The sequence below is a fragment of the Falco punctatus genome (assembly GCF_963210335.1).
Source record: "Falco punctatus genome assembly, chromosome: 9".
In the NCBI taxonomy this organism is placed as follows: Eukaryota; Metazoa; Chordata; class Aves; order Falconiformes; family Falconidae; genus Falco; species Falco punctatus.
In genome coordinates this window covers 40,052,188-40,075,862 of record NC_137589.1, presented here as the reverse complement: position 1 = coordinate 40,075,862, position 23,675 = coordinate 40,052,188, and the positions used below count along the sequence as shown (strand labels likewise).

Sequence of the window (23,675 nt, the reverse complement as noted above, 5' to 3'; positions counted from 1 at the left end):
GATGGTGCCCACTATTGCCCACCGAGGAGTCGGCCACTGCTGTGACCTGGCTGCCAGCAACTGTCATGCCTCTGGCTTGAAATTCACACTTTGACCAACAGCTTGAGCTGGAGTGCCCACAGTCAATTACCTGATTTCTTCCCTGCAGCTTGCTGAGTACGTGCAAGTGCCGCCTGCAACTCAGACTTCTCAGAAGCTACAATTCCAGTAGTCTGGATACGAACCTTTGGGAAAGGAAAATCGGCTCAGCACAAAACTTCTTTGCTTGTAACTGCAACATCACTGTTGCCACAAAAGGCTAACTCAGTAAAGGTAAAGAGCTCGTGCAGTTAAGCACAGTCGGGCTGACTGCCAGTTTTCCTGAAGGAACGCGCTCGTGGCTTCCCGAGTAAAGACTACGAATGGTCAGTAATCCAGAGAACAGCAGAAGGCAGGTAGTGTTACTGTAATGGAGGCTCTGCCTTACCCGTAGCTGTTTCCTCAGCGCGGCTTGCTCTTCAGAAAATTTCTTTTCCAACTCCTTCTTTTCCTGTATAAAGAAATGATGCCTACTTAGCACAAAAAAGTAGATGGGTAACCCTTGTTTTGTGTCAAACTAAAAAAGCAGTGATACATTGGTAGTACTTGCAGCATCGAAACGACAGCAGTCTTTTTAAAGACATACTTCAGCCTTGCGTTATTTGAACGCCTTCACTATTTATCCATCCTAGATTGGCAGTAACAGCACAGCACCATCGCTGCTAGCATAAAAACAGTAGTGCTTGGAAGCAAGCTACTGGCAAGGACTTGTATTCTCCTGCCTCCACCACACTCCTCTAATACCTGAGTATTTAAACGTTCGCTTGTGTCAAAATAAGAACGCTACCTGCCAGGCAGGCCTAACTCATCAAGTCAAGTTATTCAACCCTACGCGACAAATGAAACTGAATCTAACATAAGACAAGACCACACGTGCCTGGGCCACAGCCCACAATACTCTCTACGCCGCCAAGGAAGAGATACTATTTTTCTGCCTATCCAAAACCAGGACACACTTTACCTTCTCCAGCTGATCCACTGCCTCCTGGCTCTGCTCTTTCTGTGGAAGAAAAGTGATGCACCAGTGTCAAGAGAAAATACTCTCACACATCTGAAACACATTTTCACTTCAACAAAGTAGGATACATGCCCAATTCACGCAAACAGAATTTCCACTGTCCTTTCTGTAGAGGACTAGGAAGTTCATCTTAGCTATTAAAAATACGAGATCTGGAGCTGCCTTCACTAATGTACTTCATATGCCAGGCATCTTTCTCATCGCTCAGTAGATTGCCACAGTTGCTCTCCAACACCGCTGCTGAAACCCCTCCATGTCTACATCTGAGCATCTACCAACTTCAGTTAAACTCGCATCCCCACATCTGTGCAACTGACGGCAGTAATCCTGGTGTATTGGGATGATTGCCAGAAATGCTGGGGTTTTTAAAAAAAAAACACCAATAAATAAATAAATAAACAAACCAACCAACCAATAACCCCAAACAAAAACGTAGTCTTTTCCTTTAACTGAGACCTCAGACCTTTATTCCACTGAAGAGCTGGCCTTAAGTCACGCAGAGCTGCACTGGTGTTGGCAGACTTCTGCAGGAGGTGGTATGGGAGGGCTGAAGCCAGACACAAAGAGAAGGGGTAATTCTGTCCTAGCCCATTTCCATCTTAGCGGTGAAGTATTTGGAGATTTGTTGTCCGTAGGTAATGCACCTTTAGATATGAGGTGAAGGAGACAAAGGTGGCAGCTGCCTACCCAGGCCGCCACACAACTGTGCTGCTGCGTTTGCTATTTGCTTGTTGTCTCCCTGACAGCTTCTTCACAGATGCCTCGTAACTAACTACATACGCAGGACTTTTTTGCCTTCCCAAAGAACGAGCATTGTCCAAGCTCTTTCTTTACTACTACTGCTACTACTTCAATGCATTTTGAAAGATGACTACAGACGGAAGAGCGATGAGTGACAGGTTTTGATTCTAGCAATGCCCATGCACAACATAACCAGCAAAAGCAAAGGCAAGACCACCAATGCAGCAAAGGCCCTACACAGCTGCAGGCCGGCGTAAAAGCAGGCAAACAAGGAGAACCTTGGGTGGGCAATGCACTATGCCAAGTTCCTCTGCAGCCCAGCTAAAACACAAAAAGAAACAGAATGGAACAAAAATAACCCAAAGCCCAAAGGAAAACAACAAGGGGGGGTCACGGCGTACACCGGGAAATGCTGAACTTTGCTGCAAAAAGTGTACTTTTACAGAGGAACAAAATGGGGAAAAGCATTTCACACAAGAAAGGCTCTTTTCAGACTGAAACAAGTCCACTTGGCTGCATTTCTTGCAGTGTTAAAGCTGAAGGCTGAAAAGCTGCAGCGGGAATCCATGCAGGCCACAGGACAAAGCAGTTCACTCAGCGTGCCAAGAGAAGCTGAGGATATGATCAGAAACCAGCCCCAGACCCTCTCAGGCCTACTGCTCCCACTCTGCCGATATCGTTAGACCAGCAGCACCACCTGCAGAAACAGCTTTTCACACTGCAGCCAGCACCAGAATTGTGTGTTTCAAGGATTCGGACCAGGCGCAGAAATAGCTGTTTTATCAGGATGCTTATCATCCAGGGAAAGCCTGATGAGATCGGCAGAGCACACTTAAATGGAAACAACAAAACTCCGTTTCTTGTTCCTCAGTTGAGCCAATACATTCACAAGGGGCTCAACGTCTAAGGCCGCTGAACAGGTTTCCCGTGCAGCTCATTTTGTTCCCTACAGAGTGCTGTGTAAGCAGCCTTCCTTGTGGCACTAGGAGAGAACCCATAACTCTGCAGACACCCAAAGAGCTTGGAGGAGCAGCGAGGACCATGTCAGACTGGTTGGTTGGATTGTTTCTTACCAACTCCTCTATCTGTGTAACGAACTGCTTGTTCGTTAAGATTGCTGGAATCCAGGGCTACTGCCAGCTCCCGGTAACGTGTCTGATGGGCACATGCAGACAGGAGAAAAAGGAAGGAGCAGAAGAGGAGGAGGGGAGGAAAAAAGCAGTAATTAAAAAGGACAGCAAAATAAATCCTATCAAACTGTGATAACCAGATTCTCCAAACAAAACAAAAATCTGCCGTTTCCACAAAAGCAGCTGAGACATCAACACATTTTATCCATTCTGCCAAGGCTTCATTTTGACCTAACAGTGACTCAGAAATAAGAACGGCAGCTGCACGGAAGCCAGCTTATCCCCAGTCCCCAAACTGGAAACACCTCCGATACCTGCCTCCCAGTGTTGATCACAACTACCCGATGATAGCACAAGACAACACTAGACAGCAGTGAACGAGAACTGTGCATTCAATTAGGTCTCGCTAACACTGCCGAAAGCAGAGTCCCAGTAAGTTATCAACAGTAGCAAATAAGAAAGGGGGCGGGGGGGACAGGGACACTGAGAACAACCTCCTTCCGTTTCCTTAATATTTGCGGAAGAAACAGCACTTTCTCCATTCACATATGATGTAGACTACAAGCAAAGCAGTCAAGTCAGCCAGTTTTATTCCCCACGGCAACAAGTCACTACTAAGTAAGAACTGACTATCACAATAATACTCCTTATAGCACCTTTCACTCCAAAGTACCACACAGAGAAAACATCCTTTTCTGGGTAAGGATAGATGCAGACTCCCTCTGCGACAAGCTAATGTCAATGATGTGGGTTGATTTCCCATTCTTTTCCACTAAATCAAGAATACATCTTTCCACGAATACATGCTGTCCGTTCATCCCACTCAGCTTTTCTTCCCACTGCTGAAAGTTTACGTTCTAAACCAGGATTTTTTGCTTCTCAGTGCTTAAATATCATATTGTTCAGTAGGATGACTGCAGACACCGCTGGGATCCAAGAGTGTTTTCTTGAGCTGACTGCTTAAAGCTCCACATCAAATATCAAGAGAATTAACAGGACAAAAGGATCAAAACGAGGCTGTACCCGAGAACACGGGGCAGTAACGTCACCCAACTCTTCAAGTTCACACACTAGATTAATGGCAAAGGACGCACCAAGAAGCGAGCGAGGGCAAAGCCAGATGGTGGCCACTCTGCTCTGAAAAGCGCTACCTTCAGGATGTATCTGGGGAAAATGGAGATTGCTGGATGCAGATTAAGATAGAAAAGAACAGGTCAGCAACTACCTGAAAACTTTTTGTTTTTTAGTTTTTGAGTCAAACTCAAACGCTCCCTCTAAAACTTGGTGAGATGTGCGGCACACTATGAACCACAAGTTTAGAAGGACGACATTTACGAACAGGCCAAACTCAGCGTGGCTGGGAGCAGGTGCCAGTGGCCCTCATGGAGCGATGAATCCCATGACTAGAAGAAACCAAACGGAAAAGGGCCAAAAACCTGTTCCTGGACAGCAATGCAAGTTCTCATCCAGCCTTCGTGGGAGGATGAACAGCCTCTGACCACTCCTCTACCCACCGTGAACCGGACAACTTCATTTATCTTGTACAGCATCAGAGCGCCATGAAGACCCGGAGCAGTGCTCTAGCGTTTCATGGCAAATTATTTCATCATCCAGCTCTGCTAAGCCATAATTTAAAAACACTACAAAACAAACGAGATAATAGTTTTCAACATTCAACCCCACCAATGTATCACAGCTCTTTGCAATGCCACCTGCAAGGGTTCCCTCTTACTTCAGTCGCTTCCTTCTTGGCACTTCACAGGAAACAAGAAATCTCTCTCTTGGCATTCCCCGTCTACCTGCTCAGCACTTTTCTCGTGAATCGAGCAGCAAGAATACGGTAATGGTGAAGACATTTAAGGAAAGCAATAAAGTGGAAGACTGCAGAGGGAAACAAACAGAATTTTCTCCGTTTCTTTTTAGCAGGACAGATACTTGTGCTCTCAAGGGAAAACGTATATTAGGTGCTTCTAGGAAGGTCAGGAATTCCCTTACTTCTTCCAGCTACAGGTCACCTCACCCTTATTGGTTCAAACACTCCTCAACATGAAACATCAGATGGACAAGAGGAATACCTTCACCAGTACATGTCAAAAATGTTTCCTTCATTTCTTCCGGTCCAGACATTCTGTTTGCTTAACGCTTCAAGATGCAAAGAACAGTCATGTGCCTTAACCACAAGAACTTCCTCCTTCCTCCACCATCAGTTGTGAAATAAATCAAAAAAAAACAAACAACCAACAACTCAATAAACTACTTGAACAGCTGGATTTGTTGGAAACAGAGAGAATTAGGAACAAGACACTTCTCGGGAAATTATGCATTGTGAGGTTCTAATAACACAACAAAAAAAAGTTAGTAATTCTGCTCAGCTTGGAACGCCATGCTTGATCCATTTGCTTTCACACACGGAGTCCTATTTTGCTGGGCTTTCTGCGTTTCACAGCCAAGAAAGCTGAAGTGGCTGAGATGGGAAGGGTCTGCCTCGCATGAAGACACCAATGGCAGCAGCAGCTCATGCCAACAATCAGCATTCCTGCCCTAGTAGCGTCAAGTGTGCTTCTGAACAGCATTTTCCTGACGCAGGATTTTTACAAGACGGCAACTGGAAAAAGAAATCTGTCATGACATATTGCAATTAAAGATCAGTTTACAAATGATTTCTGAAACCCCAGACACAACGGTCCACATAACAGCCAATCAGATCAAAATGCATCTCTCCGTGCTAAGAAAACGACAGCGGAGAAAAAACTGGGCTCAGAAACTTTGTGCATTTCCAGAGTCTGTATTACACAGCCAGATCAGATGGTATAAAAGCTTGTGATTTTAAAAGTTGTCAAACACGTCAGGAATTTAAAGCCAATGTCTGGAGCATGTCAGTTGGCACACAGTACTTTTCCCAGAAGAGGAGCAGCTGCCTTTATTTCAAGGGTAACTTAAGCCACTGACTGGGGAGGAAAAAAAAAACCAAACCCAAAAATAAACAAAAGAGCAGTTTCTTCCCTCACAGGCTCAGGTTCACACCGGCTTGCTCTCTGAACTGCTAACAGCTGGCTTCCTGAAGTCCCTTCCTAACTGGCTGCTTCTCTTAACTTTCCCCAGCTGACCTTCAAGTTACCATTGTCCAATTCACCTTCTGCAAGGGTGGGTACAAACACCACCCCTATTCAACTGGCTTCTCAGTGAGACCACGAGACAGCTGTGTAACCAAAATGCCAAACAGATACAAAGCAGGAAAAGTCTTCGTATTGTCACGCGCTGTATGTTCAGTCACCCTCTCATATTGCAGAACATTCTTTTCGCAGACCAGCGTCACAACAGCTTTCAGCCTCCTGCTCCAGCTCCTTCAAACAGACCTTCTGTTCCTCAGAGGCCTCGCTGAAGGCCTTTGACCAAGAGGATGCCTTGATGAGGTTTTGTGCCTTCCTTTCAGAACAAGAGTTAAGCCTTGCCCCCACTCTCAGAAGCACAGTCTTACAACGGTCAGTGTGATCTACCCTCACAGCCTGGAAGCAGTATGGGCACCTGTTGGATCCTCCGTTCAGCCATTTCCAGTTTCTGATGCAAATCATCCAGACGCAAATCCTTAGCTGAGATCTTGGAAGACAGGCAGTGAATCTTCTCTGACAGCTCTAAATTCTTCTGATTAATTACCTCATTACTTTTGCTGAAACAAACCAAAATTAAAGCAGCATCACTGTATGTACTATGGGTCCGGGCAAGTACATGTCATAAATTTACAATCCAGCTAGTTGTAACACTTAGAATCACAGAAACATCACATCCAGTCACGTTTTTTAAGCTGAATATCCAACCTCCCAAGTCACCACCTGTGGTGCATGCCCCTTGTGATGTGTTGTGGCTCTACCGGGAAGAGCAGTGTTACTCTGCAGTAACAAGCAGCAGATGGACTTACCTTTGTTCGTACAGCTCCTCTTTCAGGTCTTCTACCTCCTTCATTAACTGTTCGTTATGCTGGAGAAAAAAATAATGAATGATTCAGCTGCAGACTTCAGCAAAATACTTCACCTTTAGCACATCAGCTGAACTGGAAAGCATCAGAACTTTGGCAAAATCCTTCAGGACAGGTTGCTTAGAACCTCCTGAATTTGCCAGGAATAAATCTGCTCAGCCTTTTCAAACGCGATGCTACTAACTGAACGTGAGGTCCTTTCTGCAGACTTCTGGATGAATATCAATACTGAAGTGTCTGCCTGATGGAGACCCTCCTGAGACAAGGTCTCGGTGGCGCTTCTGTTGCGTGGAGCTGGCAAGACTAATGAAGTAAGGTGCCGGATCTGAAGACAGCAACTGGACCATATGATTAGTGGTCACAGAAACCTGAATGAAGTTTGCCTTGACCATGGAGAACACAGGGCTTTACAAGGTTAATTAACAATTCAGAATGTTCATTTCTGCCTCTTCTCCGAGCAGGGACTACAGACTTTGCATTAGTGTACTGACAAGCAAATAGCCAAAGGCAGAGCTGCTGGTGAAGCATAAGCAGAGGTGACTCTTACCTTCTCTGCCTGTTTCTGCTGCAGGGAGACGGAGACCAAAGTACGTTCCAGCTCCACTACCCTCTGGCGGGATGAACGTAAACGATCAGCAAGGCTCTCGGCTTCTCCTGAACAAGTCAGAACAGAGTGAGTTGAGGCTGGATCACAAAGGGCTTTTTGGAACTGCTAAACAGCACTTTCTACTTTGTCAACAAGCTCTTAAGGCAGCACAGAGCTTTGCAAGTCAGCAGACCTGGTTCCGCCCCTGGCTCTACAGGTGGCTCACTAGCAGCTCTGGGCAGTAAAGCTCTCGGTAACTACCATCCTCACTTTGAGGGAGATGATGAAACTTCCTCTGCAGAATAGGCAATATGTTGGTTGGGATCTTTCTTTCTAATAGAAGTTGTTGCTCAAACTTGGTTCAGAATGAAGGGCTCGGGTAAAACCTACCTTTACGCGATAGCTGTGTGGGAGTGAGGGTGGCAAAAAGGGAACTAAGTTTTAAAAGGATCAGAAGAAAGTCAGAAAGGAGCAGCCTGGGGTAGTCACCGGGGCTGAACAGGGCTGACAAGGCTCTAGCGATGCACAAAAGAACCTCAACTGCCATGGGATCAACATGCTCCCACTTGGGGGCAGCTCGGGGGACAGAGGCAGCGATGGTGCCCACTATTGCCCACCGAGGAGTCGGCCACTGCTGTGACCTGGCTGCCAGCAACTGTCATGCCTCTGGCTTGAAATTCACACTTTGACCAACAGCTTGAGCTGGAGTGCCCACAGTCAATTACCTGATTTCTTCCCTGCAGCTTGCTGAGTACGTGCAAGTGCCGCCTGCAACTTAGACTTCTCAGAAGCTACAATTCCAGTAGTCTGGATACGAACCTTTGGGAAAGGAAAATCGGCTCAGCACAAAACTTCTTTGCTTGTAACTGCAACATCACTGTTGCCACAAAAGGCTAACTCAGTAAAGGTAAAGAGCTCGTGCAGTTAAGCACAGTCGGGCTGACTGCCAGTTTTCCTGAAGGAACGCGCTCGTGGCTTCCCGAGTAAAGACTACGAATGGTCAGTAATCCAGAGAACAGCAGAAGGCAGGTAGTGTTACTGTAATGGAGGCTCTGCCTTACCCGTAGCTGTTTCCTCAGCGCGGCTTGCTCTTCAGAAAATTTCTTTTCCAACTCCTTCTTTTCCTGTATAAAGAAATGATGCCTACTTAGCACAAAAAAGTAGATGGGTAACCCTTGTTTTGTGTCAAACTAAAAAAGCAGTGATACATTGGTAGTACTTGCAGCATCGAAACGACAGCAGTCTTTTTAAAGACATACTTCAGCCTTGCGTTATTTGAACGCCTTCACTATTTATCCATCCTAGATTGGCAGTAACAGCACAGCACCATCGCTGCTAGCATAAAAACAGTAGTGCTTGGAAGCAAGCTACTGGCAAGGACTTGTATTCTCCTGCCTCCACCACACTCCTCTAATACCTGAGTATTTAAACGTTCGCTTGTGTCAAAATAAGAACGCTACCTGCCAGGCAGGCCTAACTCATCAAGTCAAGTTATTCAACCCTACGCGACAAATGAAACTGAATCTAACATAAGACAAGACCACACGTGCCTGGGCCACAGCCCACAATACTCTCTACGCCGCCAAGGAAGAGATACTATTTTTCTGCCTATCCAAAACCAGGACACACTTTACCTTCTCCAGCTGATCCACTGCCTCCTGGCTCTGCTCTTTCTGTGGAAGAAAAGTGATGCACCAGTGTCAAGAGAAAATACTCTCACACATCTGAAACACATTTTCACTTCAACAAAGTAGGATACATGCCCAATTCACGCAAACAGAATTTCCACTGTCCTTTCTGTAGAGGACTAGGAAGTTCATCTTAGCTATTAAAAATACGAGATCTGGAGCTGCCTTCACTAATGTACTTCATATGCCAGGCATCTTTTTCATCGCTCAGTAGATTGCCACAGTTGTTCTCCGACACCGCTGCTGAAACCCCTCCATGTCTACATCTGAGCATCTACCAACTTCAGTTAAACTCGCATCCCCACATCTGTGCAACTGACGGCAGTAATCCTGGTGTATTGGGATGATCTCCAGAAATGCTGGGGTTTTTTTAAAAACACCACCAATAAATAAATAAAAAAACCAACCAACCAATAACCCCAAACAAAAACGTAGTCTTTTCCTTTAACTGAGACCTCAGACCTTTATTCCACTGAAGAGCTGGCCTTAAGTCACGCAGAGCCGCACTGGTGTTGGCAGACTTCTGCAGGAGGTGGTATGGGAGGGCTGAAGCCAGACACAAAGAGAAGGGGTAATTCTGTCCTAGCCCATTTCCATCTTAGCGGTGAAGTATTTGGAGATCTGTTGTCCGTAGGTAATGCACCTTTAGATATGAGGTGAAGGAGACAAAGGTGGCAGCTGCCTACCCAGGCCGCCACACAACTGTGCTGCTGCGTTTGCTATTTGCTTGTTGTCTCCCTGACAGCTTCTTCACAGATGCCTCGCAACTAACTACATACGCAGGACTTTTTTGCCTTCCCAAAGAACGAGCATTGTCCAAGCTCTTTCTTTACTACTACTGCTACTACTTCAATGCATTTTGAAAGATGACTACAGACGGAAGAGCGATGAGTGACAGGTTTTGATTCTAGCAATGCCCATGCACAACATAACCAGCAAAAGCAAAGGCAAGACCACCAATGCAGCAAAGGCCCTACACAGCTGCAGGCCGGTGTAAAAGCAGGCAAACAAGGAGAATCTTGGGTGGGCAATGCACTATGCCAAGTTCCTCTGCAGCCCAGCTAAAACACAAAAAGAAACAGAATGGAACAAAAATAACCCAAAGCCCAAAGGAAAACAACAAGGGGGGGTCACGGCGTACACCGGGAAATGCTGAACTTTGCTGCAAAAAGTGTACTTTTACAGAGGAACAAAATGGGGAAAAGCATTTCACACAAGAAAGGCTCTTTTCAGACTGAAACAAGTCCACTTGGCTGCATTTCTTGCAGTGTTAAAGCTGAAGGCTGAAAAGCTGCAGCGGGAATCCATGCAGGCCACAGGACAAAGCAGTTCACTCAGCGTGCCAAGAGAAGCTGAGGATATGATCAGAAACCAGCCCCAGACCCTCTCAGGCCTACTGCTCCCACTCTGCCGATATCGTTAGACCAGCAGCACCACCTGCAGAAACAGCTTTTCACACTGCTGCCAGCACCAGAATTGTGTGTTTCAAGGATTCGGACCAGGCGCAGAAATAGCTGTTTTATCAGGATGCTTATCATCCAGGGAAAGCCTGATGAGATCAGCAGAGCACACTTAAATGGAAACAACAAAACTCCGTTTCTTGTTCCTCAGTTGAGCCAATACATTCACAAGGGGCTCAACGTCTAAGGCCGCTGAACAGGTTTCCCGTGCAGCTCATTTTCTTCCCTACAGAGTGCTGTGTAAGCAGCCTTCCTTGTGGCACTAGGAGAGAACCCATAACTTTGCAGACACCCAAAGAGCTTGGAGGAGCAGCGAGGACCATGTCAGACTGGTTGGTTGGATTGTTTCTTACCAACTCCTCTATCTGTGTAACGAACTGCTTGTTCGTTAAGATTGCTGGAATCCAGGGCTACTGCCAGCTCCCGGTAACGTGTCTGATGGGCACATGCAGACAGGAGAAAAAGGAAGGAGCAGAAGAGGAGGAGGGGAGGAAAAAAGCAGTAATTAAAAAGGACAGCAAAATAAATCCTATCAAACTGTGATAACCAGATTCTCCAAACAAAACAAAAATCTGCCGTTTCCACAAAAGCAGCTGAGACATCAACACATTTTATCCATTCTGCCAAGGCTTCATTTTGACCTAACAGTGACTCAGAAATAAGAACGGCAGCTGCACGGAAGCCAGCTTATCCCCAGTCCCCAAACTGGAAACACCTCCGATACCTGCCTCCCAGTGTTGATCACAACTACCCGATGATAGCACAAGACAACACTAGACAGCAATGAACGAGAACTGTGCATTCAATTAGGTCTCGCTAACACTGCCGAAAGCAGAGTCCCAGTAAGTTATCAACAGTAGCAAATAAGAAAGGGGGCGGGGGGACAGGGACACTGAGAACAACCTCCTTCCATTTCCTTAATATTTGCGGAAGAAACAGCACTTTCTCCATTCACATATGATGTAGACTACAAGCAAAGCAGTCAAGTCAGCCAGTTTTATTCCCCACGGCAACAAGTCACTACTAAGTAAGAACTGACTATCACAATAATACTCCTTATAGCACCTTTCACTCCAAAGTACCACACAGAGAAAACATCCTTTTCTGGGTAAGGATAGATGCAGACTCCCTCTGCGACAAGCTAATGTCAATGATGCAGGTTGATTTCCCATTCTTTTCCACTAAATCAAGAATACATCTTTCCACGAATACATGCTGTCCGTTCATCCCACTCAGCTTTTCTTCCCACTGCTGAAAGTTTACGTTCTAAACCAGGATTTTTTGCTTCTCAGTGCTTAAATATCGTATTGTTCAGTAGGATGACTGCAGACACCGCTGGGATCCAAGAGTGTTTTCTTGAGCTGACTGCTTAAAGCTCCACATCAAATATCAAGAGAATTAATAGGACAAAAGGAATACAAAGGGAAATCAGAGTGAACTCCATTCCGTCTTGCAGGTTTCACTGCATCTATCCGGTACCCCTGGTGATTACTATAGTTACGCTTATTGATAAGAGACGCACGGATATGTAGGAAACAGGAGTTACTTTATGACAACTGAACTGAAACAATGGTAGGAAAATAAGCTACCAAAATGATGCAAGTGAAACGAAAATCAGAGCTTTGCCACAGCAACAGCGGAAGACAATTCTGGGCTACCAAATTTGACTTCCCTGAGCTTCTATCACAATTTGAGCAAGCCTTCCATTTAAATAAACTGCCTGAAAAGAATTGTTTTAAAAAGGCTGGGGTTTTATGTTTGTGCCTGAACACGTTTCTATTGCTTATCGGCATAGTTCCTGCCCTTTCCTCTTCAGAAGCCTGGCAACGTGAAGACGCTAAAGCCTGTAAACGCTTGACTCAAAGGATCCGACTTCCTGCCTAAACCTATTTAAACCCAGTACTGGAACTTGCCAGACTGTACATCCCCGGCGCAAGTTTCATCGCCTGTTGTAAAATGGGTTGGCAGGAATAACTAGACAGCTTCCTCAGGGCAGCTGCTTGCCTGCAGATCAGCAGAGTCATGCCCTTCAGAAACAAGGCCCTAGGGACTACAGCAACGACACGCACAGCGGGAGAAATACAGACCAAGAAAACACTACCTCTCCCTACTGCGCTTGCCCTCAGCAGTTCAGTTAGTTTATCGCCTCGCCCCACACTCCTCCTTTCCTCAAAGCTCAGCTGTCTCGCGGAAGAGGTTTTGGCAAGGTTCACTTTTTCACACGTTCAGTTTGACACAAACCAGAAGGGCGCAAGCACTTTACGAGCAATGGCAACGCATGGTATCAACTAGCTCCATGATAATAAAAACAGCAACAAAACTCAAGCAACTGAGAGGGGCTATGTCAGGACAAGGCTCCACCCAAGAAATCGAGGCCAGCGTAAACAGAACCTGAAGCATGCAGTAGGGAGAGCGAGTCACTGCGAGGGACACGAGCACTGCCTCACCTTCCTCCTGTCCAATGAGGGTATGGCTACCCCATTGGAGCGCTTCAGGTCTGACACCGGCACCTTCAGAATGTTCAGAATCTGAAGGAGGTGAAAGAAAAGGGGAAACGGCTCAGAAAAGGACAGAGAGAAAGTGTCAATCGAAGGTAGCCAAAGAAACCGGCATCCTCCGGCTGGCCAGGAGCACGCAGCTCAAAGCAGCAGCTCTGGGCACACCCAGGGCTGCGTGACAGCACCGCACGATCAGACGCGGCTTTGGCACGTACCCTGAGCTCTAGTGTGCACCTTCCAGCAGCGGTAGCTGCTAACTATTGTGGCACGCTTCGCGTGCTGGCGATACAGGCAGCTGCGCCAGTCATCTATTACACCCGCATAACCATTTCCCGGCTCTAGTCACGTTGTTCAGAAAACCAAAGAACAAGGAGGTAGCAAGTGAGCTGGGACAAAGACCGAGGCACTCACGTTCTCTGGAGGCTGCTGGTCATCGCCCGGGGGAGTCTCAGGTCGACCGTCTCCATTAGTTTTGCGGTTTTCCTTACTTGCTGCAGCTGCTCCAGGGCTCTTCTTCTGCTGATACTCCTTCAGCTGTGAAAAATAATAATAATCTGAAATCCAAACAGAACATGCCTTCTGTGAGAATGATGTCAACCCCCCAGCCCCAGCTCCACTGGGTAAAAAGACCAAGTGTAAGGACAAGAGAAACGCTCTTCAATGAGTTTGTCGCCCGGGGGGCAAGAAAAATAAAAATCAAAACACGTCCAAAAAAAAGGCTAAAGTAAGATCTAATGTGATGCGTTTACGACAAGAGGCTCAGAGCTGCAAACGTTCAACTTTTGTACACAGCTAAGAGTTGCTGGGAAACGACTTGACACTCCATCCTGCAACTAAAAGGAGATGAAAAGAAGTATCTTGGGGTGGGGTTTTTTTAGGGTTCTAACTAAGAGCATTGAGGAAAAACGAGTAAAGGGCAATGAAATCTGAATGTTAAGTGAAACATCAGCACCTGACAGTAAGATCTCCCACTCCGTGAAAGACTTTGAGAAGGAAAATTGCAGTCCTTACAGACAAATGCCATGTTAATACAAGCAGCGTAGTCACTGTGAACTAAGGGGAGAAGCAACCTACAACTCATTTTTCAATCACACCCACTTCACCCCGGAAAAGCTAGTCGGATAAGCCGTTCGCTTGAATTCGGCGAGGTCTTCCGAGCCGAATCGTTTGTGCTCCAGCAGGGTGAAGCCCCCAGGCAAGCGAGCCCCAGGCAGTTCGGTCAACCGCCCGCTTCCCCAGCCCGCAGCCCGCCCTCCGGCCCCCCGCCGGGCCGGGCCGCGCCGGGCCGCGCCGCGCCTCGGCCTCCAGGTGGGGAAAGAAGGACCCGTTATTGGCAGAATTCCAAAATGGAAGCCCGAACCGCTCCAGGACACTTTCCCCTCCCCAGGACTTTCACATACGCCGCCGACGCCGCGGCCGGGGAAATAAGTAACATGAGACCAAAAACCCCCAAAAAAGGGTGTGGGGGAGGCCAGGGGGAGGGAAAACCGCCAAACCGAACCCGGCGGACCCACGGCACCGCCGGCCCGGCCCGCCCCGGCCCCCGCCGCCCCTCACCTTCTCCCTGCCCGCCGCCAGCCCGCTCCGCCTGCTGCCGTCCGCCACGGCCGCCCCGCGCCTGCGCCGCCTTGGCTTCGCCCACCACCGGCGGCAGCAGCCAGGGCCCGCCCAGCCTGCGCTGCCGTCCTGGAGGCCCGGCCCATCGCCGTGCCGCGACGTGCCCGGCCCATCGCCGGGCCCCGCCTCATGGCCGGGCTCCACCGGCTCCGGCACGGCGCCGGGCTGCGGCTCGTGGCCGGGCTCCACCGCCTCGGGCTCGCGGCCGGGCTCCATCGCCTCGAGGTTGCCGGGCCCGGTAGCTCTGCTTTTACTGCAGGGACTGGAGGAGCCGGTGCCACCTTGCAGTGCCTGCTCCCCGTGTTGAGAGCCCGCACCGCCCGCTGCTCGGGTGACAGCCGGCACTGCCCGCTGCTCGGGTGACACCTGACTGGCCCGTCGTGCCCCACCCAAACCTCACCTGCAGCTTCACAGGAGACAGTTTGTTCCCCAGCGCTGACGGCACAGTGGGCCCTGTCGCTGGGAAACTCCACTTCCCAGCGTGCCCCGCGGCGCGCCCGCGCCTGCCGCTCCCGGCCGGCCCCGCGCGCACCCGGCCGGCCCGGCGGGCGGCGGCAGCCCTGGCCGAGCGGGTCCCGCCGAGCGCGGGTCGCAGCGCGCCCGCCCCGCCGCGGCCCGGGCCCGGGCGGTAGGAGCCGGGTCCCCGCGTTACAGATTTGCTAACGGTTAGATTTAACTAACCTTATTTGATTTTATAAAATCATTTCCACAGAACTATAGAGGAATAAGAAATATATTTCAGTGGAACTAGCAGTTGCACAACAAAAGCTGCTATGGAATCCTCCGTACAGCCCTGTACCAAGGCCAAGGACTGAGAGCAACCGAATGAAACAACTCGTAGCTACCTGCCAAGAAATCGTGAACTTTAATAACAGCGGTATAAAGAAATGGTATGGAATGGGGACAATCAGTTACGGGTAAATATATTTACGCAAAGAATGTCGGTCTAGTAATCAGGTCATGGAACCATAGTTTGAAAGAAATGATTAATGAAAGAGCTAGCGAAAGAAGGAGTCCGTTTCTCTAACTTTCTCTGACAAGGGGCCTGTTTATAAGTTATCTAGAGGGAGCGAGTAAAAGAAACAAGCCGAAGGACCAGATGGTCGACAGGGACATCCATTAGCTCGGGCCGATGAGAACACTGCAGACTTGCAAGACCATCACACACCAGGCAAAAGGTGAAAAGTACCCCGTGAGGAAGACCTACGGCCTTCCTCCCAGAGACCACTGCCCACGTCCCGCAGACCCCTGCCCACAATTCTTGGAAGGATTTGCGCAGGCGCGAAGGACTGAGAAGCTGATTAACATACGAAGCGAGAGTCTGTTAATGATTTTGGGGAAATAGTATGTTCATGCATGAATACTTACTGCAGATGCATGACTCAGTCCTGGATGAGGTGTACGGTGTCGAAGCTCGGTGTGCGTTGATCGGGAGAGGACTCACTCACGCACCCGGCCGTCCATAAAGAAGTGTCTGCTTCTCTCCCTCACATCGGTGTCGGGAAGTTTTTCATTCCGAGATTTCGGTACCCCCCGCTGCCCCGCCCCCGCCGCGGGCCGTGCCTGCGCTGAGGCGGCGCGGCCCGGCCCCTGACGCGGCGCCCCCCTGCTCTGCCAGGGCCTCCGGTGGCGGCCGGCGGAGCGGCGCGGCCGGCTGCAGGTCCGCGGTGAGGCCCTGCGCGGGCTGGGGGGAGCGGGCCCTGCTCCAGGGCTGCCCCGGCCGCCGTCTATGGCCCGGCACGGCAGGGCCCGGCACGGCTCGGCACGGCTCGGCAGGGCCCGGCACGGCACGGCACGGCACGGCACGGCAGTGCCCGGCCCGGCCCGGCCCGGCACGGCACGGCCCGGCACGGCACGGCACGGCCCGGCACGGGCCGGGGTGTGTTTTCTTGGGGGGGAGCTGCCGGCCTCGCCCCCCGGCGCTGCCTCGTCCTGGCAGCGCCTCTGAACACCGAAATTGTGGGGGTTACGGTCTTATTGTCACCTGACGCTGTAAATCTACAAAACGCCGTAGAATATGATGGGGGGCGGGGCAACGTTACAGAAACCCATCAGTCTTTTACCTGAGCTTCCCCCCTCCCTGCCCAGGAGACACGGTGTTTTTTCCTTTCCTTTTTTTCCTCCTCTTTTCTCCATTTCTGATTAGCGCCCCCCAGCACCGCAGCATCTTCCCCTGGGCTGAGGTAGCGTGAAATGTCTCCTGTGCTCTACAGATGCCCCGTCCCGTGTCCTGCCAGCCTAACGGAACGAGCCAAGAAGCCCTGCAGTATGAAATCGAAGAGCTGAAACAGAAAGACCTTGCTCTAGACCAGGAAACTGCACAATTATTGTCCGAGTACGTCCTTGGCGAGCTCAGTGGCCGCTGTGATGCCTCAATTATTTTTGTTTCAAAAAAACCCAGCGGTCTAGGGCTTAGAGCTAAAAGCCGTCCTCTTACGCCACCGTTTTTATCGTGGCGCTGTGCAACGTTGATTACAGCGTTGTCTTGATTTATGGGACCCGTTAAGAGAGAACTCTTTCCACTTTATTTGGTAAAGCAAACCCAGGTTTTACTAGGAGCTCGGATAGGAGGATTTTAACTTTACCCCAGGTGTTGCTGAGGCAATTACCTGTAAACTGGGAATGAACGGTTTTAACCGTCGTGATGCTATGACACATCATGCTACCAGAAGGCCTTGCTCATGTGAGAATTAAAATGGAGATTGTGGCTTGTATGACCTGCCCGGTTTAGCCCCGGATGAAACGGTTTCCTTGTTTCTTCCATCCTGATCAAGGGTTTATTTATTTCCTGTCTGAAGCAAGTGGGTTAAACGTTTGTGTTCAAGAAGCAGAGGTGTTTCCCAGGCAAGCGAAGGGCCTGGAAAGAGACGGGTGCCGCTTACAAGGTAGCGCAACTGCTTTAACTGTGGTTTCTTATGACCTACTGTGGCAGCTGCTTATTAGCAGCTCTTTTGAGGTAAAGTTGCTGCTTGGTTTTTAAAGAGAGGGTATCTCTGTGGGTTATTTGTTGCAAAGGAGTGTTATTTTCTAAGGTCACGTGTAGTACAGAGAATGGAAACGGCAGAGCAACAAAGGCTGTTCCCAAAGCTTTTTTGCTTTACCACCACGCATTTTTTTTTTCACTAGCTACAGATTAGAGATACAGATACAAACTGAACTCACCACAGCCTATTCCTGTTTCTACTTGATTCTGAGAATTCAGGTGGGTTGGGGTTTTTTTGTAAGTCGATGTGGCAAAAAAAAACCCCACTCAAAATGAGGGTCTACTCATTTGTAGCTTTCGTGTTTATGACTTGCAGCAACTGTACTTGCTGCCTTCGGATTCTGCTTTAGATAGTGCCAGGCTTGAGCGTCTCAAATCTCCTTGCTGTGCTGGGTCAGTAGGGGCAACACTCGCTGCGCGGCATTTTTGACCTTTTCTGCTTTTATTGCTACAGAGGCTACAGCCTGGAGGAATTGGAGCAGCACATTTCTCTGCTCGCTCCATGAGTACAATGATATTAAAGATGCTGGACAGATGCTGCTGGGCAAACGGGGTAAGGAAGGGGAAAACTGTTGATGAACAACTCAGTCAATGTTTTCGTGTAGGCAGAGAGAGAGAAGGTACTACGCCACGAAGGCAGAGCTTGTTTTAAAGATTCTTGAATTCTAGGGCTTTCATTGCCCAGCCACTTGTGCAGGCACAAACACTTCTGTCGTTATTTTCGCAGGATGTGTTTAGAACCGAACATGCGAAAGAATTGTCATTTACTGCTGTTTTAGTCTGTGTTATGTACTGCCAAAATTTGTTCAGTCTTACCAATTTTTGTCAGTTTTGCTCTTCATATACTTTAAAAGAGTGTTGAGACAAGCAGAGAGCACAGCTGCAAAACCTTAGGTTGGTTCCTTAGCTATGGGAGGTTCTGTGAGATAGTTAGGGGCTACTGGGAGGAAAACACAACTTTTCTGACTCGTCTGATACTTCTGTAATGAAAATAGCGGTCTTTCTTTTCCAGCTGTTATCTGAGGGGTTACTACAAAGCAGCTCTACCCTGAATACATCCGATCTGGAGCTTAGCTCCAGTTCTGGAGCTTAGGTTCCAGTATTGAACCTGAAGATTGCCCCGCCCTGCAAAGCTGACACTTACTGGGCCGTGACGGTTTGGTGTGGTATTGGTTCAGAACTGACAGAAGGTGGCCTCAGACGCGTGTGTGTGGAATTGCAACAGCGCGTGCATGAACAGCCTTATTTCCGAGCAGCTTTACAACGTGAAAGCTGTTGAATCTGTCAGCTGTGTCCTGCTTGTGGGAAAGGGATGTAGGACTTTGGATAATTTTGTCTCCTGTCTGATGGGACAGTATTTTATTTTTTTTTCCGTTTGTTGGAAAGGCCGTAATTCAGGTTGATGTGAAGACTCTTCCCGTGGAGACCTTGCTTCTCTCCAGCATCCAGGGGCTGTTTGGTTACTGAATAATAGAGGAAGCGAGGGCATGCAAACGTGCAATGTCATAGCTGCTTTGAAAGAAAAGAAAAAACCCTCGGAAGCAGCAAGGGAAGAAGGCTGAATTTGTGGTGGCTTGGGGGTTGGTTTTGTTTTATGATCACCTCTGGGTGAGTCTGGGTATTCTGCATTTTTGTACTTAACTGCTCTGGTATCTAGAGGTTCTGTATCATTTCTGTGGTAAATGGCAAAATGTGAAGTTGTATTGAACTGTCCTGTCTGAATAAAGCAGCTGTCACATTTCTCAGTAATCCACTTATTTAAGAGCCTATAAACCAGTGCGTGAACCTGGGAGCAAATTCTTAACCTCTGTTCTGAGACAACTGTAACATCTATTACTCAGATGTTTTCTGAGGACTCTTAATGGTGACGGTGTGGCAGCGCTACCCAGTAATGGGTAGGTGCCGAATTACCTTTACTGCTACAGAGGCTACAGCCTGGAGGAATTGGAGCGGCACATTTTGTTTTTGCGGCTAAAAAAGGAACAGTCAAAAGTAAGGAAGAAGCGAGTGGTGCGGCAGAGCGGTAATAAGGGGAGCAGCAGCGATGATGAAAATGATATCGGCAGACGCGTTACAGAGGGCTGGAGGAGAGTGCACTTGGAAAGTATGAAAGAGGGAGCGCACGCGTTTCCCGTGATATTACAAGATAGGCACCCGGGCCAATATCAGGCATTTCACTGGGAAATGATTAAGGAACTACGGAAAACTGTCACGCGAAATGCACTATATTCTCCTTTTACACAAACTTGGTTAGAGAATGTGATGATGGGTCCGCAGCTAGTGACTCTGCTAGAATGGATCCGTGACAAAGTGCTGGACTTTCCACCTGATGGCACTTTGCAAATTCCTGCCTGGCAAGCGGTCGGCAGGCGATTGTATGATGCTGCCGTGGAGGGGGACTCCGTGGCAGGAATGTGTTTAGCGCCTTGGTGGCAAATTCTGACTCCTCTTCCGCCAAGTGTGGGCTGATTCTACTAACGGTGCTAAACCAGGGGAGGCTGTAAATCCCGCCGACAGCGCGGCTCTTCTCAACACACCGTCAGCGATGGCGACTCCGTCCACACCTCCTGTGCCGCCAAAGCTCCTGTCACTGATTGCAGCGACCCTCACAGCACAGGACCGAGCGCGGGAACAGGACAACTCGGACAATGATTCCATTGACACTGATAAACCTTTTGACCCAGGTCCTATAGACCCGGAAGAGGAGCTAGACCTTTTTCCTCCTCCCCCTGATGCACTGGCTGTATGTTCGGGGAGGGTGAAAGGGGGTCTGAGGGATCGGTGGCAGCAATGCAAGCGGGAAGCGCTTAAGCGAGGGCATTTGGGAGCCGCCATGGCACGTTCAGTATTTTGTCAGCCAAATCAACCTGCAGAGTGGCAGCCTGTGCAATACGAGGCTGTTAAAGGGTTAAGCAAAGCCGTGCGGGAAGGGGGGATTCATAGTCCTTTTGCTGTGTCCCTTCTTGAAGTGATGGCAGAGCCTTATCCACTCACACCACGTGATTATTGGAAGTCATTGCTTTGTGTGGTACGAACTCCGACGCAGTGCATGATGTGGTTATCTGATTTTTGCGAGCTATGTGTAGTGGCCTCGATTGAAAAGCTTAATCGGGGAATTGCTGTGAACTGTGAGCCGCTGGCTGGAGAAAATAATTGTGCCGTCCGATCCTGTGACTCAGGCAAGGTATCCCAGGGACGGCTATTTGCAGATGGAGGAGATGGCTATGAAGGCAGTCCGGGCAGGGGGATACGGGAGTCTGGGCGAGCCTCTAGTGCGTCCTTCGCCACAGTCTTGCAGGCTCCTAGAGAGTCATAGACTAACTTTATTGATCGGCTTCAGAATATTTTGCAACAACAAGTCGAGCAGGAGGAAGCTCAAGGGTTGCTTTTAAAACAACTAGCTGTGATAATGCCAATGAGAATTGCAAACGGGCATCGCAGCCCCTGCACAGTCGCAACCCCAACATGTGTCAAATGGTTATAACCCAGAACTCACAGCAGACTGTAACTCTCAGGTTGAGTTCTGGAATGCAGCGTAACACATTTTTGCTTCTCTAATCTCTTCTGTAAGAACAGTGCACGCTCTTCACGTGCTTCGTAAATAAGGCTGCTAGCTTGCTAAAGAAAGTAATACTACAATACTATTTCTTTCTTTTTTTTCCCTGGCTTACTATTATTAACAGGTGTCGATTCTGTCCGTCGTATGTTGCTACAGAACCGAGTTGCTATTGATCTTTATTATTAGTGCAGGGACAAGGGTGTGAAGACTTTGATAGGATGTGTTACGTCAGTCTGAGTGACCGCTCTGAATCAATCCACAAAAGCATACAAAACTTAAACCAAAGACCTGCAGCAGAGCCAGGGGTGGGAGGCCTTTGGTCTCTTCTCACGGCTGGGAAACTTTGGGCCGTGGATCAAAAGTAGTCCAGGATTTATTATAATCGCCTTAACCCCCGTATTGATGTTTGCCTTCTGTCTCCCACGCCTTTTTGTCCTGTACTCAGCGTTTAGCTGATTGTGACATAAATCAGGTCACGGGCACCCAGCTACACACAACCTTTGCCTTGTCGCAATTCACAAGCAAAAAAGAGGAGGATAGAGAATGTCTGAAGAGATATACAGGAGAGGAAAATGGGGAATGGCTGACCTAACAAGAGATGAGAGAACAGCTAGGTATTGTGAAAGAAAGGAGGAAAGACGAACACGGTTATCTAGTGACAAATAGGTGTCTGCACGCGTGTAGCAGTACATAGCTATGTAACTGCGTGAATGAGCTCTGCCCTGAGCCTGGTGGTACGTGCAGCTGCGGTTTGTGTCCGGGCTCAGAGATGTCGATACGGGCTTCTCTGTTACGGTCAAGTGTCTCTGGTTGCATTAAAAAAAAAAAAAAAAAAAAAAAAAAAGAAAAAAAAAAGGTGACTTTAATAAGACTGCAACCTAATCGAATTCCAAGAAACGTGAGATAAGATGAACTTCTGAATTTTGTTCATAAGTTGTAATGGAGTGCTACCTATATATGAATGCTAGAACATAACTCTGTTTCAGTGTGACCAGAATTTAGCATGCAACTGCATCAGCATATTGACAGAATACCTTTTGAGTTATTTCTTTTTTTTCATAACCTCTAAACTGGGAACAGCTCAAGGTGAAAAGAGACTGTTCAAATCCTCAGCTGTTGCCTCAGAAGGAATAACGTGTTCTTTGTGTACAGGTGAATTTAACACAGCTGACAATTTGTTTTGGGTTAGAAGTCAAGTATCCGTCACACCTTCATCCCCACCACCACAACCTTTAAGGTCGGTGGGAAAAGCATTCTGTACTCCGTTGCAGCGGTGAAGCTTCAGTTGAGCTGCAGTAGTTTGCGTACTTAACTGCAACTCCTTTGGTGAAAATGAAGTTGTCGTACAAGTTAGACTTTAACTCGAGTAACATACCATTTGATACCTTGTAAGCGAGAAAGATTGTGTCCTGACAGCATGCTCTTTCCCACACTTGTGCCTAGAGTGATACTTGAAATCAGTTTGCGTGTTAAGTTTAAACCTAATCACACAGATATCTCAAAGTCCACAAAGATACATCACTGCTTAGGGTATTCTTGCAGTATAGCAGGTGCAAAACCCCTTCCAAAGTAACGATCTAGTGAAGTGTTTTCTTTCAGGAACACCATTTTCTCACTTCTCATAGGTTATACACCATACAACACAATATCTCTCCCTCAAGTCTCTTGTGGCTAAACTGCATTCTGCAAATTTGTGTTAGAAATAGATGCTTGCATTTTCACCTGGTGAAGTTCCCTAAGCTAAAGGATTGTGACCTAGGCATTGCTACGAAGCTCAAAGATCGTGACAACAGCGATGGAGAAGAGTGATTTAACATGTAGTTGATTTATGGTTCATACAGGACTATATCACACTACAAAACCGGTATGAATTCAGAGTTGTGGATGTACTGCATGTTCAGGTAATAGTTTATCTACATTTTTTTTTTTTTTTAAAAAGGTGCCTAAGCTATAAATACCGTATACTACTATCTTTCCCTATTTTTGCAAGCATTTTTTTATTTCCCTGTTTGTGTATAGTTTTATCTATCTATCTCTATGTAAACAACCAACACAAAGCAACCAGAACATTTTGAGAAACTTTTATAGTTAACTTCTGCATTTAATTCCAGTAACAATCTAGAGGTGTCCATTCAGCTGTTTGTTTAGTTCCAAGTCTTCACTCTATGCTTTCAGGTTCTTTGAAAAGCAGCAGTAACAGTTGAGCGGTTATTTAAAGTAAAACTTTGCTCTACACAATTTCCACTTCCATGCCTTAGAATGGAGGCACAGCGGAACACTCGCCCAAGGGCAAGATTTCAAGAGCTTTTAAGTAGGTTTTATCTTTTCACGTTAGCATAGAAAA

At 47.9% G+C, this 23,675-nt stretch overlaps 1 protein-coding gene and 1 long non-coding RNA gene across 2 annotated transcripts in view; both read right to left on the bottom strand.

Moving 5' to 3' along the window:
• LOC308069078 (golgin subfamily A member 2-like) overlaps window positions 1–23,675 on the bottom strand; it is a 41,717-nt gene that overhangs the window by 5,784 nt on the left and 12,258 nt on the right. The window lies entirely within an intron of this gene.
• The window catches only part of LOC308069090, a 30,600-nt gene continuing 10,920 nt past the window's right edge, over window positions 3,996–23,675 (bottom strand). The window contains exon 2 of the long non-coding RNA XR_013930286.1: window positions 3,996–4,118. This is a non-coding gene — a long non-coding RNA (uncharacterized lncRNA). The remainder of the gene's footprint in view (window positions 4,119–23,675) is intronic.